The 12013-nt window shown below is 39.9% G+C and overlaps 1 long non-coding RNA gene across 1 annotated transcript in view; it reads right to left on the bottom strand.

Annotated features, from left to right (window-relative positions):
- Positions 1–10856, bottom strand: part of LOC115068918 — a 19272-nt gene extending 8416 nt beyond the window's left edge. The window contains exon 1 of the long non-coding RNA XR_003848259.1: positions 10759–10856. This is a non-coding gene — a long non-coding RNA (uncharacterized LOC115068918). The remainder of the gene's footprint in view (positions 1–10758) is intronic.
- Between the last annotated feature and the right edge of the window lie 1157 nt (positions 10857–12013).

The raw sequence follows: 12013 nt of genomic DNA, 5'->3' as shown, positions 1-12013 counted from the left end.
TTTTTAATAAGATATGAGAAACTCAATACTAAAATATCAATAATGTGAAATTTAAATTTCTGTACATTGTAAGATTGTAATAATAGAAATAAGTCCCAGACTTTTAAAGTGTGTTAAAGTGCATATAATTAGACAAAATATTAGTACCCAAAATATATATAAAGAATTTTAGGAAAAAATATAAGAACATTAATAGTAATTCATAAAGGAGGAAGACTAAATGTATAATAAATATACAAAAATATTTTCAATTTGTTGGTCAGGAAGGCCCCAGACAGCCCCCAAAACAATACAGTACAGTTTATTGCCATTACTCTTGGTTGACTGCCAGAGCTTGGTGGTAAGACTGTTGCTGAAGACACTATACACTGGGATCTAAAGACATGGAGAAATCAAACCAGAGCTGAGCTGGAAGCTTCCTCCTTACTGGTATCCTTTCATGGTGCCCGAAAGTGCTATGTAGGCTACTGAGAGAGAAAAAGTCACCAACCATCTTACTCAACTGTGAGACCCTGAGCTACAGTAATTAATGCCAGACAAGATGTGCCTGCTCATGCAATAGAGGCATGACTGTTGTGAGGTAACCAACTACTTTCTGATTGGACCTGAGGCCTGCTCCACAGGAAGGAACTGGTTCTGCAAACCTGGTCAAGAGCCCATAATGGAGAAGTCATAGGCCCTAGAAGGAGACTTACTACTATTGTTTGTTAAATGTTCATGTTGTCAAATTTCCTTCTGAATATTCATGACTATATCCATAGACTAGTGCTGAACCCATCCTTTATCAGAGAAACTTCTTACTACAGTGGACAGTGATTAATTCAGAAGCCCATAACTGGCCAAAGTTCTGAGGATAAGTGATGGTAGAGTGTATTTTTGTCCATTTACTACATATTTGGTTTTCCTCCTTGTGAGTTATGTCCTTATATTCTTTCTTATTGAATATCAAATTCTTTACATATTTTGGATACTTATATTTCAATTATAACCGTTATCACTCCTTCGCTTGCTCAAGGAACATCATGGAAAGAGGAGTTGGAAAGAACGTAAGAGCAAAAACGTCTTTTAGACGTGATGTGGCCACCATTGCATTCATGAACTCACTGCAGCTGTGGTTAAGACTTACACAGAGCTGGACCCAATAACAATCATCATGGATGTGGGGGGCCCTTGAGAACCCACCTTTCCCTGAGGGACTTTTGACAGTTGTTGGAGGAGGAAGTATCATTTTAGTTTGTGGTTTAGCCATTGATAAGTCTCCCTTTTCAGTAAATAACCTCCTTCCCCTGCTTGTGCAAGAAACTCTAAACCCGGTGGGTCACACACACATTAAAGAGGCATGTTACTGGGCGGGGGTTTGTTGGGTTGAAGGATTTCAGCCAGAGATGGGTGGGTGGGGGTGAAAATGGTTAAAATTTATTACATATATGTATGGAACTGTCAATTTAAAAGTTTTAAGTGAAAAAAAAAAATAAAACAAACAACAAAAACCTCAACTTACCAGAAATTAGAGAAATACAAATGAAAGATGCTTTGTATCTATGAGATTAGCGGAAATTCTGTTTGTCAATACAAAATGTGACATGTGAGCCTTGAAGTAACAAATATGCTTGTCCTGCTGGAGAAAGCATGATTGGCTTTGGGATGAAATCTGGGGTTCTCTACCTAGGTGTCGACACACATTCTTTATGGTCCAGCGATTTCATTCCAAGGTATGCATCTACAGTTGAAAGTCTCCCATACTCTCACTACTTTATACATGAATATCCACAGCAGGATGGCTAGGAGAGGAAAACATTTTAATCAGAATGCCACTAACAAGAGAAAGTTATATAACAGTTAAAATGAATAAGTTACAGCAGTGGTTTTCATTCCACGGGATGGGGTGATGATTTTGTCTTCCTTAAAAGGCTATTGGCCTTGTCTGGGTTTGGATATTTTTGGTTGCCAGGCTTGAGAGGTTGTGCATATTACTGGTGTGCAATGGGTAGAAGCCAAAGCTGTATTACATATTGGAATGCACAGGAAAGGAGCACAACAGAGTTCTCTAGCCTTAATTGCCAATATCAGCGGGACTGTGAAACAATTAGGACTACAATCAGCTTGGAGTAGTATAAGTTAAAGATAATTTATCAGTTTTTCTGGGATTAATTGTGCTTTTGCGGCCCCATTTCAGAACCTTCTATCTATTCAAAGTCCTTTATATTATATCTATTTTTTACTTATTTTAAAAATTACATTTTTTTATCTGTGTGTTGGGGTGGTGGCAGTGCACTAATGCCATGGTGAATGTGTAGGGGTCAGAGGACAACGTGCCAAGTCAGTTCTTTCTAACGTGTGGATCCCAGGGATTGAACTCAGGTTGTCAGGTTTGGAGGCAAGCACGTTTACCCACTGACCCATCTTGCCAGCCCCCATTTATTTAGTTTTAAACACTGAAGTTTTACATCTTGCTATTTTCCTTGGATCAAAATATTTACTTATTCCCGCTGAGATTCTCATTTTGATTTGTGGGTTTGATTTCCAAATATTCAAGGATTTTATATGTTTCTTTCTGTTTTATTTCTATTTTATTTTGTGGTCAGAGAATATACTTTAAATGATTTAAAATATTTTAAACTTTTTAAAGGTCGAGGCTGTGGTTTGTCTTAATGAATAGTCCATGTATAAAAAAGTATCTTGCTATGGGATAGAGAGCTGGGTAATGTGATTGTGGGTAGATTTGGTAGCTAGTGTTGGGTCTTCTTATTAACTAATTTTTATGTTTATTTTCCCTATTGATTTCTGAGAGAAGAGTACTGAAGTCTTAATGTTTTACTCAGATGTGTTTATTTCTCTTTGTAGTTCTAGATAGTTTTTACATTATGTACTTTGAAGAACTATTGCCAGGCACATTATACTGTTATGTCTTCTGGTGAATTGACTTATTTTGTGATTATTGAATGTTTCTTATCAACTTTATCCTTGGAGCTTGGAAATTTTATATGTGTGTGTGTGTGTGTGTGTGTGTGTGTATTTATTCATAATTCTGAGGATGTCACCCAGATCTTTGTGCATGTTGGTAAGCACTCTACCACTGAGCTACAGCCCTAAATCTAGGAATTTTGTTTGTTATTTATTTTTTTTTAATTTGGGATGGTCTCCCTATAGCGCCAGATGATGTGGAACTTGCTTTATAGACCAGGCTGGCCTTGATCTTATTGATATTCACTTGCTTCTACCTCCAAGTGGTGGGATTAAAGGTGTGAGTCACTATGCCCAACTAACTTTTGGACTTTTTAAAATCTTTTTATTGAATGTTTGTGAATGTCATACAATATTATTTGATCAATTGAATTTAGATCACTTAACTGTACCCTTCCTTACTGCCCCCCTGCCCAATTTCAACCTCATGTACACACACACACACACACACACACACAGATACACACAAACATATATATATATATATCCTCATGTATATACGCATATATGCCTATAGAGTCAAATTTGTGCCCCCAAATGTCCTTCAGTATGGATCCATCCACTGGAGCCTGGTTAACCTACCAAGAGTCACATCCTTAAAAGAGACTGACTCTTCCCTCCAAGCAGCCATTGGTTGCTAAGATTTCCTCAGGTAGGGTGGGGATTTCTTACCTGCTTCCCCATGTTTAGCTGGGATTTTTCTCTGTTTGAGCTTATGTGGGACTGGTGCATGCTGTCAGCACTGCTGTGAGTAGCTGACCAGCTGTCTGTAAAACTGTTTCCTTGTCTTCATCCACCACCTCTGGCTCTTACAATGATCTCTGAGTCTTGGGAGGCAGAAGTTTGAAATAGGTATCTAATTTATGGATAATCATTCTGCAGCCTCTTATTCTTTACATGTTGGGTCTCTGTATTAATTACTGTCTCCTGCATAAGGGAAGTTCTCTGGGGAGAGTTGAGAAATGCATCCATCTATGGGTATAACAATAAGCCATTAGGAGTCGCTTTGATACTGTTTCTATATAGCAGAATAATAGTATTAGGCTCTCCTCTATGGCCTATGGGCTGTCTAGTCACATGTTAACTCTTGGATTTTTTAGACAAGGTTTCATTGTATAGCTCAGGTTGGCCTCAAAATCCTGATCTTCTTGTTTCTACCCACCCAGTGCTGGGATTACAGATGTGGTTCTCCATGCCCAGCATATCCCTGGAACTATTGCTAATTCTGTAAAATATTTTGGTATTAATATAGCTTCTCTAGCTTCCTTTCCTTTTTACTTTTCTCCTCTTTCTCTTCTTCCTCCTCTATCTCTGTTATCTCTCTGTCTCTCTGTCTCTGTCTCTGTCTCTCTCTCTCAACACAGTCCATATGTTTTCATTGGTGTTTAGATCTCTAAGCCAGGATAAATCCTTACTTCATTATGTGTCACCTTTCAGATATTTAGATATTTTATCACAATCATGAGAAAAGTGGTTAATAGAGCTGGCAATAAAGTCTTTAGTTTTCCTTCATCTGAGAAAACTTTATACTGTCTTCATTCCTAAAGGATATTACAAGATTGATCCTTATTTCTTTCCAACACTTTAAAGATGATTTTGTGCTCTACTTGCCTCCAAAGGTATTTTGAAGAGAGATCAGCTGTCTTTCAATTTTTTCCCTATAGTCATTATGCCATTCCCCCCGTCCCTTTCCTTTTGAAGCAGGCAAGCATAGGGATTGCATAAGTGCAATAGGTTCTTTTCTCTTGGCAATCCCTTAGTAACTCCTCTTTTATGGTGACACAAATCCTGGAACATATCCAGGAATTATGGTCAATGGACCGATCTGTCCTGGACTAATTTTGGATGTATGTACTACATAGTAAGGAAAACTGTATTCTCTGAGTGAACTTTTAGGAAAAATCCCCTATTTACCATCTGATGCCTATGTACAATTGACACGAATATTAAAATAAAATGCACTATGGAAAAGGGCATGCACAGTAAAGAAAGGCTTACATGCCCTAATCTGTCAATTAAAATAGAGAACCATCCACACTACACCCCTTAGCAACTAAGTCCTCTTCCGTTAGAATTCCATAAAAGAAATCCTTGTATTAAATACTTTTCTGTTGCTGTGATAAAATACCCAGACAAAAGCAACATAAGGAAGGAAGGATTTATTTTGGCTCCCAGTTTGAGAATACAGTCCATCATGACAGGGAAGTTCAGGCAGCAGGAGCTGAGGCAGCTGGTCGCATTGAGTCCACTGGCAGGAAGAGCAATGAGTGTTTGTGCTTAGTTAGCTTCTCCCTTTTTATGTGGTCCAAGACATCAGCCCAGGGAATGGTGCCATTTACATTTAGGATGTGTCTTCTCACCTCAACCTAATCAAGATCATTCTTCATAGAGCCTCCCAGAGGCTAACCTACCCTAGATAAATCCCTACAGGTGTGCCTATGAACTTCTCCCCTAGGTGATTCTAGGTCCTTTGTAGTTGACAATATTAATCATGATGATTTCCAAAAATAATTGTGGCTCATGGATACCCAAGCTGAAGCAGCTTGCTGCTGGCTGGCAGAGTATCCTGTACTGGCTCTTTAAATAAAACGTTTTGCCATTTTACTACTCGCGTGGGTGCGTTTTCAATTCTCTTATACTACACCAAGAATGTGGAAGCACTTTGGCTAGACTGTGACCCAGCAACACTTTCAGTTTTTGAAAAGTTTGAATTTGATGTGTTTGGGCATGATTCTATGAATCCATACGACTTAGGATTTGTTGGGTTTCTTGTATTTGAGAATGTTTATCTTTTACTATATTTGGAAAGGCTTTTTTGTTTTTGTTTTTTTACTTTTTTGAGACAGAATCTCACAACATGGCTCAAGCAGACCTTGAACTCATAACCTCCTGCCTCACTCCTCAGTCTCCCACGTGCCTGGATTACAGATGTGTGCTATCTTTATCCAGCTTCATTAGGGACTTTTTAGTCATTATTTATTTAATTACTTTTTCCAATGGTTCCTGACACTCTACTTATTTTTAAAGACCCTTTTCTCTTCTCCATTCTCAGATAATTTCTATAAATTTGCTAATTCATATTGATTCATATTGATTTATGTACTAGTTCATGATCTACTTCGTTATGTTACCGAACTTGCCCAGTGAAGGGTTTAAGTGCTGTAGCATATTAGTTCTAACACTTTCCTTTGTCTCTTCGTGACACTTCCTCTGATGTAAACTCACTTTATCCAAACATTCCTTCATCATTCACTCTTATTTTATTGGAGCAGTTGTAAAAGCTGCTCAAAGCCTTTTTTAAAGCTTCCAATTCTGAATCATGGGTTTAATGATATTTTGAAAGAAATACAGTCTCTCTCTCTCTCTTTCTCTCTCTCTCTCTCTCTCTCTCTCTCTCTCTCTCTCTCCTCCCTCTTACATGCAGTAGATCAAACTCAGAGCTCTGTGTATGCAAAGCAAGCAACTCTACCACTGAGCTACAACTTCAAATCCCGAGATAAAGTATTTTTTTAAAAAACCTTATTTTGGGGGTGGGGGCTGGAGAGATGGCTCAGCAGTTACGAGCATGGACTGTTCTTACAGAGGACCCAGGTTCAATTCCCAGCACCCACATGGCAGCTAACAACTGTCTATAACTCCAGTTCCAGGAGGTCTGACACCCTCATCTAACCTCCGTAGGCACTGCCAACCTGGGTACATTTACACATATGCAGGCAAAACACTCATACACATAAAATTTAAAAAATTAAAATTAAAAAAACCTTATTTTTACTTTATGTGCATGAGTGTTTTGCCTGTATGTATATAAATGCTCCAAGCATCTGAAGAGTCCATGGAGGCCAGAAGAGAGCGTCAGATCCCCTGGAACTGGAGTTACAGAGAGTTGTTAGCTGCCATGTGGGTCCTGGGAACTGAACCAGGGTCCTCTGAAAGAATAGCAAGTGCTTTTAACTGCTGAGCCATCTCTCCAGCCCCTGAGATACTGTCTCTTATTGCTGACTCACTTTGTATTTCTCTAGTCTTCTTCTTCAGGCAGCTAGTATCTGTAGAACTTATTTCATTGTGATACTCCTGGACAATCTGGAGGTAACAATGTCCAGTAAAAAGAATTCACAGTGGTTGGGACTGTGTTGAGACTGGCATATGTTTCTCCAGTTGTCTACTTACTCCTGTTTGCTGATCTGTTCTCCTGTACTGGGAATGCTACAGTGGAAAGGCAGCTGTTTAATCCACTGTCACCACAGGAGAGCTATTTCCTCTTCTGTCTTCTTCAATTCCTAATATTTGCTACTCATGATTATCTCCTTTCTCTAAGTCCTCTCAACTTTCCACTCTGATTTTGTAGTTTCATGAAGAGTAAATGATTGATTCCTTGTTCAGATCCTTGCTGCTAAAATGACCAGGTTTCAGCACCACCTGGGAGCTTGTTAGAAATGCAAACTCTCAGGCCCCCTCTCCAGACCTACTCAGTGAGAAATTCTGGGGGTAATGTGCCGAAATCACCTTGAACTATATTTCCATGCCATTCTTTTCTGCGCTAGCTGAGGCGATTAATTCGTGAAGCTCATTCTTTGAACAAGATGCCAAGAACCTGGAAGCACTTTGACCAGAATGTAACACCAGCAGCACTTGGTTTTCAGAAGTTTGAATCTGATGGGTTTGAGCATGACTCTATACATCTCTCTTTCTTGGGGGATTCTTAAGAAGAGGTAGAATTTGATAAGTGGAAGAGAAGGGCAGAACCTGATGCCAACCAATAAACAGGAAAGTCATGAGATAGGCAAGGTCAGGAAGGAGGGAGTGTGGCAGGCCCTGGCCAGTCAATGAGGGAGGTGACCGTACTGGGCCTGCCAGATCCTTTGATGGTGTGGACACAAGGACCAAAGGACATGTTTGTACACAGATTGTTTCAGGCAGTTCTGCAGATAGATGCATAATCAATTCCACACTATTTTGCAGAGTGAGAAAGCAGGGGAGTATTTTTTTTCTGCATCTTATTGATAAATAGACAAAATCGCTTAGGTGACTCAACTGCAGTGTCACATTACTAGTTGATGTTGAACTCTAGATGGTGTCACGGCCAATTCTTCCATTCTGGGATTTCAGTAATTGACAGGTGACTTAGACAATTCCTACTGTGAGCATTTCACCATCAACACTAATAACTCAAAAGATAGGTAATAGATTTTGCTGTGTTCATCTGGTAATACCTCGCTTGTCACCAAACTCTCAGAATCAATGTCCAGGCAAATGGTAGTTGCAGAGACTGATTACTTGTTCAGACAGTGTGAGTCCTGTGGGAGATGAGTCTTCAAAAACTCCCTGTACATATTCAGCACTTTAAAAAGTGTCTGTTTTCCAGAAACAAAAGTTTTACTGTTTTCAAAAACTGGCTAGCAATAAAATTGAAAATGCAGCTGTTAATCAATCCCAAGTCCCTGTAGAAACCTTAAAAGAAATTCAAAGTGATTTGTCTTCCCTCCGCACTGCCAATGGGCAGACCAGACTTTGACCTAAGAAACTTGAGTGTAGCCATGTTTATATAATAAGCAAGACTATAGGATTCAAACTTCTGTGTTGATAAGCAGTGTTAGGGTGAAGATAACAGGGTCTGTAAAGCCAATTTTTGCAGATGAATGTAGCCTCATTTATCTTATTTTAATAGTGCCGTTCATTCTGCCCTGGAAAGCATTTTCATTTGGTTTTCTCATCATGGTTGGGCGTGATATGCAGGCATATAGAAGGTACAAAAGTGAAGAGACTAAGCATCATTGTAGATGGCTGGAGTAGAAACTCCCTAACATCCTCTACAGTCCCTATCCTGGATGTTTAAAATAAAGCCTTCTTGCAGTAGGAGATGGGAAGGGATGACCAGCCCCTTTGATGGATCCGGTGCTTAAAGTAGAGCAAGTCAGAGGTTTTTTCTTTTAATTTCAAAATGGGAAAGTCACAGGGTATTACCTAAGATCCATAATGCCTAGTTAAGAGAACCAAGTAGCTTTCATAGTGTTGGAAGGTGTTATGCATGCTACCTGAAGAGAAAACTAATCACCAGTCTTACCCAGCTATGTATCCTGCAAGCTACAACAAGGTATGTACACCAGTGCTGATGTGGCAAGATATGCCCACCAGTGCTATTGTGGCATGAAATGCTCACGGTAGGAACTGTCTAAGTCACTTATCAATTACTGAAATCCAGAATAGAAGAATTGGCCGTGATGCCAACTAGAGGTTCAACATCAACTTAGTGATGTGACACTGTGGCTGAGTCACCGAAGCCCACAGGAGAAAAGGCAGGTGAGGTTTCTGGAAGACAGATACTGAGTACAAAAGGGGTGAGAGAGTCACGTGACAATCATTGTAAAAGGACAGTACATCTGCACATCAACTGTCTACTCAGAAATACTACAACTCTTGCTACAATCCTGGTTAGAGTACAATTTTTTTTCATTTAAAAGCTTGGCTTGATAGTGAGTGAGGATTCCAGGGCAGTTCCTTGTCCTGTGAGGCTCTTGGGATAACTGTTCCAAGAGGAGGGTTCCAGCTTCCATCTCATCCACAGATTTGGGATGTAAAAATTCATTTAATTTTTCTTAAAAGAAAAATTTTCTTTTTCTATTGTAGACCAGATTGGCTTCAAATTCATGATCTTCTTGCCTCTGCCTCCCCAGTACTGGGATGACAGGTATGCACTAAGCCTGGCTTTTAACAAGGAGAATTTTCAAAGGAGAAGGGGAAAAAATCCACAACACTGCCACACTGTATCCTTCTTTATCCTACTCAAACACCTCCTTCCAGGTCCCAAAAGAAGAGCAAGCAGATGAACAAAGGGACATAGCCTACCCTAAGGCTAGGAAGCCTCAATACCATGTCAATTCACACCCAAGACCTGGTGGGCCTCTCCACTGCAGGAAAAAGCAATACCCTTTATACTCGATGTTAACCAGCTAATAGAAAATTGTAGAGAAAGAAAAAAGTTCTTCCTAATTTTTCAGTCCTACTGTCTTTATAGTCAAACCCTATTATTCCATTGTGGTCGACTTGTGCAGGGTTCTGAGTTATAAATAATTTGTTTCGGGTCCTCTTACATTTGCTGACAAATTCCCTGTCAAATTCTGCTGCCCCTGTTAAGGCATTAATGTGAAGTGTCATCTGCTTACGTTAGCAATTGTTGGTGTAACGTGTCACTGCTTAGAGAAAAAGCCACAAGAAAGTGTTCAGCGGCTTTCACCCCAAACTTCTTTTTGTATTGCTAGTGCCAAGACAGCTCACAGAATAAGTTGGCTGCAAAGAGGAAATTGCATGGAGACCAGATTTTACTATCATTAAATAAAAATGCCATCTGGGAAATCATAGTGTCCTTAGTAAAGCATCATTGATTCCTCTCCAGTCTTCTCTTCCAGAGCTAAATCCTCCCCTGGATTGTTATCATGTGTGAAAACAGCTGTTTTTCCCTTAGGAGGACCACATGTGTGCCAAGCACAGAGAGCGCCTGGAAGGCAGTGCTGTGTAGAGCCAGTGCTGTGTGGAGCCAGTGCACTAAATGTGCCCTGGACATATATTGGGTGTCTCATCAAGTTCCCTCACAGCCTCCAAAGCTTTACTGGAAGCGTTTTCATTTACCAGAGTGTGACGATAAGGAACATGGTTCTAATGGCCTATAGTGCCTATCTCAGTGAAATCTTCATCAGTCTCAAAAGGTCTTCATTTACACTTTTATCCATCAGGTATTTGGGGGCAACTGAGTAAGGGGAAAATTCCAGGAAAAAACCAAAACAAAACAAAAAACCTCACCTTTTGGGTGTGAAGACCAGAGAATTGTGTTGTTTTCCAATCCTTTTAAAGCTGCCAACTTGGAAAGCCACTTAGCGGAGAAAGGTTGCATATTCCCGGAGATTAAGTTCCCAGATGTGATTTGAAAGTCTAATATAAAAACAACCTGACATCAGCGCTGCATCCATGACAGGAATGCTGTCAGAGGGGAGAAAGTGCATTAGAAACACTCTCTTGAAATGCGTTTCTCTGTAACTACTCGCTGAAATTGGCAGTGATTTCCCCCCAAATGTAGCATTTCTCGGTTTCACCTTTAATTTCTAAAATTGTTTTCTAAAGTAACGGCACTTGTGGGTGAAAGTGGGCTCCTGCCAAAGAACTAAATGCCCTTCTGTTTCCTTTTGGGGAACCGGGAATACAATCACCTATGAAAGCTGTTGTAAACCATTAGAAAGACGGCTCTCTGATGGTGCCAGCAAATCTTGACTCTCTGGCAACCGGTCCACAAACAAGCTGAGAAATAGCATCCTCAGTTCACACATTCACAGACGCTTTTGCCTGATTATCATTTAAGTCTTTGGGGATGAGCGTCTCTTTCCAGATCTAGCAGGTCGGACTGCCCTTATGAACATTGGTAGTAAGTCTTGACATGCTCTTCCCTCTTATAGCTTGCCTCGATTACACAATTTGTCTCTCTTTGTCCAACTACTTAAGCTGAAGCACACAGTCGTTTTTGTAGGAATTACAGTCTTCTAAAACCAGTTGCAATGATTGACTTTGTTCGCTTCCTCACTGTTCAAAGATTGGAAGTCTTCGTTCCCAGTGTTTTCATTTTCTTCTGGAAACTTCTGCAATTGAATTAGGAGGGAATTTGGACTCAAGAATGAATGGTAGAGGCGACTTTATGTAAAGAGAAAAAATTCATAAAGAGAAAAAAATCATAAAGAGAAAAATTGAGGGTGAAAATGGGAATCGTGCCAAATTGTCTCCACTGCTGTGCTCCGTTCACAGTGACCTTTGGCACTTTCATTAAGTGAAAGGAAAAATGCCAGGCTCAGCATTTTGGTCCACTCTGTCAGGACTTTCCTAACCTCAACATATTTCCATTATCAGCCTTTCAAGCTGTCAGAAACTCCCTAGCATATTTACACCACGGGATGTCTTTCCTTTCCTTCAAAATGTAATGTGCAAAATACTGGTTTCAGGCAATGAGAATCTCTTTTGGAATGCAGAGTGTCACCTGTGAGGAGTAAGGTACCAAGCCAGTATCACCCTA

The sequence above is a fragment of the Nannospalax galili genome, unplaced genomic scaffold, assembly GCF_000622305.1.
Source record: "Nannospalax galili isolate Female #2095 unplaced genomic scaffold, S.galili_v1.0 scaffold127, whole genome shotgun sequence".
Lineage (NCBI taxonomy): Eukaryota > Metazoa > Chordata > Mammalia > Rodentia > Spalacidae > Nannospalax > Nannospalax galili.
This window is presented reverse-complemented; position numbering and strand designations above follow the sequence as displayed.